Raw genomic sequence first — 5083 nt, 5'->3', positions numbered from 1 at the left:
ACCATGATAGGTTGCCACCTGTGCAATAAGTCCATTCGTGAAATTTCCTCACTACTAAATATTCCACGGTTAACTGTTAGTGGTATCATAACAAAGTGGAAGCAATTGGGAACAACAGCAAATCAGCCACGAAGTGGTAGGCCACGTAAAATCACAGAGCAGGGTCAGCGCATGCTGAGGCGCACAGTGCTGACTGCATTGTGCCAAGTGTAAAGTTTGGTGGAGGGGGGATTATGGTGTGGGGTTGTTTTTCAGGGGTTGGACTTGGCCCCTTAGTTCCAGTGAAAGGAACTCTTAATGCTTCAGCTTACCAAGACATTTTGGTCAATTTCATGCTCCCAATTTTGTGGGAACAGTTTGGGGATGGCCCCTTCCTATTCCAACATGACTGCGCACCAGTGCACAAAGCAAGGTCCATAAAGACATGGATGAGCGAGTTTGGTGTGGAGGAACTTGACTAGCCTGCACAGAGTCCTGACCTCAACCCGATAGAACACCTTTGGGATGAATTAGAGTGGAGACTGCGAGCCAGGCCTTCTCGCCAACATCAGTGCCTGACCTCACAAATGCGCTTCTAGAAGAATGGTCAAAAATTCCCATAAACACACTCCTAAACCTTGTGGAAAGCCTTCCCAGAAGAGTTGAGGCAGTTATAGCTGCAAAGGGTGGGCCAACTCCATTTTAAACCCTACAGATTAAGAATGGGATGTCATTAAAGTTCATGTGCATGTAAAGGCAGGCGTCCCAAAACTTTTGGCAATATAGTGTATTACAGAAAAGTCTTTATTTGAGGTTTGCTAAGGCGAATATCACTTTGAAGCTGCCTTTCCACTAACTCTAACAATCACATACGATTGTCACATTTTGCCCACTAGTTGCTGTCATACAGAACTTTCAAATTGGTCATGAAGCTGTCATTACCTTCTGCTTATTCAACCTGTTAAAATGAATGAATAATGAATGTATGTATGAATATATCCACACAAAACAAATGGCTGCCAATACATCTGGAAAGAAAAACATAGTAGGTTTTAGGGCTAATCAATGAAAATTATTATTTAACAAATATAAAATAATTATTTTTTTAAGACACAATTACCAACCAACTTGCAGAAATAATGTTAATGAATAATACAAAAGTATTGTTAATTCTCACTTTGTGCTTATTGTTTTGATAAGTTCCAAAAATTCCATATATGCAAATGATTGGAATTCCACACAGCTCCTCTATTACTCTATACTGCAAATGAATGACATCCGGTCTGTCATTTGTCAGAGATAGTTTTAGTACTGCTTATACTTAAAGTAGCACTTTATTTTACAGTCCTGTACTCATGTACATACTATTTACTTATGACACTAACTGGGTAATAACTAGGTACTAACCCTGAACCTACCGCTAAACCTAAGCTTAACCCATGTCGTTACCTTACATTACTCAGTATTTTGATCAGCAGTACACTGTAAGTACATTGAAAGTGCACATACTGTAAAATAAATAAATAATTAAATAAATAATCCACTTTAGACATTCTGCTACCTATAAGTAACTTTGCAACCTCATGTCAACTAACTCTCATGAATTTCCAACTACATGTCAACTAACTCTCATTAGTGTATTAGTAGACTGTTGGGGTTCAGGTTAATGAAATAAGTTGACATGTAGTTGCAAAGTTACTTATAGTCAGTAGAATGCATAAAGTGGACTATCAAAATAGTGTTACCGCTTACTGTCTGTTGGTTAGACCATTCTTAAGACTCTGAATATTATAGAGTCTCTTTTGACCTCATTAAACAACAAGCTAGAACACCCTATTAATCATCCAGTGCACCTTAGCAACCTCATAGCAAAGCACCAAAATAACTCAAAACACATAAGCTACGCCATAGCAACACCCTAGCATTAAGTTTTACATGGGAAAGCAGTGCTCATATTTTTCTCAGACACCGTCAGAAATCTTGTTTACTTTGTAAGTTTTCTATTGGTTTACATTCCAGTTGCTGTATCTGATCTCTCTTTCCATTCTCTCTTTGGCTCACAGACATTTTTTTTTTTCCATTACTTTTTTTTCTCACTTTCTCTTATTCTCTTTCCCTTCGTCTCAGTCTTTCTCGCTCTCGGTCGGACAGTGTTCCTTCTGTGTTGTGACCTGGTTTCACAGTAACAGTAGAACGAAGTTAAAACAAAACCAGCCTCTGTGTGTGTGTGTGTGTGTGTGCGTGTGTGTGTGTGTGTGTGTGTGTGTGTGTGTGTGTTTGGACAAGTCAACTGACAAAATTTGCATTTTCACTTGCTTTAGGAATTTGTAATTGTTCTTGTCAGGCATGTGCATATATCTTAGGAAGCAGGCAAATGCTACTCAAACATTGTTTTAATAACATCCCTATAGTCCATTGTTTGTCTGCAGTGTTATTACAGCACTTAAATGTATTTTCATGCAATTGCACGTACAGTAGTAGTGCAAACAAAAAGAATGTCATTCTAAATTGGACCCTGTGCCTGACCAAAGGAAAGAAAAATCACAAATGAGATCCCAACTGTTTGAAGAGCAGCAAATGACAGCAAATGAAGAGCAAATGGAGACTCCTACTTTTCTGTTTTTTTCTCTAGAGAAAAGGAACCAAAAAGATTAGAAGACATCTCAAAAAAGATTAGAAAAGCATCTGTGCTCAGATTTGCCAAAATATACCAAAGTTTACAATCAAAAGAGATTCCAACAAAACCATATATTAAAGTAAACACTTTGATATTAATACACACAAAACTTTTCTCATCAAATCTTCCAAGGCCAGATGATCTGAGCTGGTATCCCCATTCATTTTCTTATTCATTCTATATGTCAACAATTGTCTTATTTGTAGCTATTTTTATTACTCCTGTGGAATTTTAGTAGAAAGGGACAAGGTTAAAACATAAATAAAACCACCAAAATCTCCAATTGAGCTTTGAAAGAGCCACTGTGCAATAATTTGTCCTCCGGATTTATTTGTCATTCTCACACACAGAGGCTTGTGATGTTTAATGAGGAAAGTGATGAGGAAATGAGTTTGATAAGCCTCATATCAAGTGGCAAACACAAGCTGACTAAGTTTCACAACTGTAATTAGAAGGTTAACATCTCTAATTACAGAATTCTTCAAAAAGGACTAAACACAGGAAAGGTGTGGAGCCGAGTTTCTGCTCTTCCTCCTGCCAAACAACACACTGTCAACAAGATATATGTTAAACTATTCCCAAATTCATTTGTTGTGGCCAGAAGTGAAACCAAGCACATTAACTGTGAAGTATTCATCAGACCAGTGATAACATGAATTATTGATTATAAGTTATATAGTTACACAGTTTCAGTTATATAGGTAATACAAATCTTCTAATAGCTTTAGATTCTAACATCTGAGTCCATTTACTGTTGTCAAACCATTTCAAGGCTTTTGTCTAAATCAAAATAAGTATTTTTGTGTATATCTGCCTGTATGTGTGTGCAAAATGTAACTGAATACCCCATAATTTGCAGTTTTCAGACACACAGCAAAAAAAAAAAAAAAAAAAAAAAAATTCTCATCCTCTGATCTTTCACCTTTCACAGTCTTTTCATAGGTATGTGTGTGTATTCACATTTGTCTCTGCTAAAATGTGCAATATGTGCTTTAGAGTGTCTGTGAAACATTTGTTGTGTGGGGGCAATAAGTGACAGTGAAGAGAGAGTGTTTATTAACCACAGTTCTTCCAGTACATATTGAATATTGGTTAGATTTGGCTTGTGCGCCATCTGCTGGTATACAATGCAAACAAAACAAATCACTCTTATTTATGCTTAAAACGTTCAATGTGAAACATATTGCACAACACACAAATAAAATATTTAATACTGGATAATGACTGATATAAGTCTGCTATCTAGTTCTAACTATTATCATCATCACCTACTCAAATTCAACAGATCGATTTACGTTATGTGACTTTTTTTTCTTTTTTTTTTTTCACAATTAAGCACAATTAAGCACATTTTCATGTACTTCCATTATGTGTCTGTATGTTTTACCTTGTTATTCTCATTATCACGGTTATTTTCAATTATACTTTTCATTGGTCTATAACAGGGGTGGCTAACGTCGGTCCTGGAGAGCCACAGTCTTGCAGTTCAGCTCCAACCCTAATCAAACACACCTGAACAAGCTAATCAAGGTCTGAAGGGTTGCTAGAAAGCTACAGGCAGGTGAGTTTTTATCAGGGTTGGAGCTAAAATCTGCAGGACTGAGGCTCTCCAGGACTGGAGTTCGCCATCCCTGGTCTATAATTACTGTAGGCTACAATAATAAGAGTCCAGAAACCAAAGTCTTTTAAAAGATTAAAACCAGTATAAATTAAATAACAAATACTACCTGAATGTTTTACCTTTGATATTCTCAGTGAGTGCGTTTACATCAGGGGTGGGCAAACAGGATCCTGGAGGGCCACTGTCCTGCAGAGTTTAGCTCCAACACTAATCAAACACACCTGAACCAGCTAATCAATTCATTTAGGATTACTAGAAGGCTAAAGGCAGATGAGTTTTATCAGGGTTGGAGCTAAACTCAGGTCAGTGGCCTTCCAGGACCAAGTTTGCCCGCCCCTGGTTTACATGCACTTTTCTTTAATCGATTATGCTTAATAAACCGACAACACGTCATGTAAATGCATTAAACCATTTTCCTTTATTGGCGTAAGATCATAAACGGCTTAAGAATAAACCGATCGACAGAACTAGATTTTCGCCCATTAGGACAATGTGGATTTACTTTTAAACTGAAGCATAGCCTAGACTATTTAGATATAAATTTAGCATGTGCTGGATAATGATGCATCAGCCAATGTGTTATTACCTATAGGAAATAAATAGAAACACATGTTGTACCGCTCAATATATATCATAATGGTTTTATATATATTTGAGTTTTAATAGGTTTACATGTTGTCTTAGTCATTTTAGTCCATTTTATTCCTCTTACTTTTATGTGTGTATGTCTTTAAATGAGTCTGGGTCTGCCTGTCATGTGACTGATCACATGACAGGAATCAGGAAGTAAGCCAATATAAAGGAGG

Source organism: Ctenopharyngodon idella, chromosome 15 (assembly GCF_019924925.1).
Source record: "Ctenopharyngodon idella isolate HZGC_01 chromosome 15, HZGC01, whole genome shotgun sequence".
NCBI lineage: Eukaryota > Metazoa > Chordata > Actinopteri > Cypriniformes > Xenocyprididae > Ctenopharyngodon > Ctenopharyngodon idella.
Note: the sequence above shows the minus strand (reverse complement) of the source record.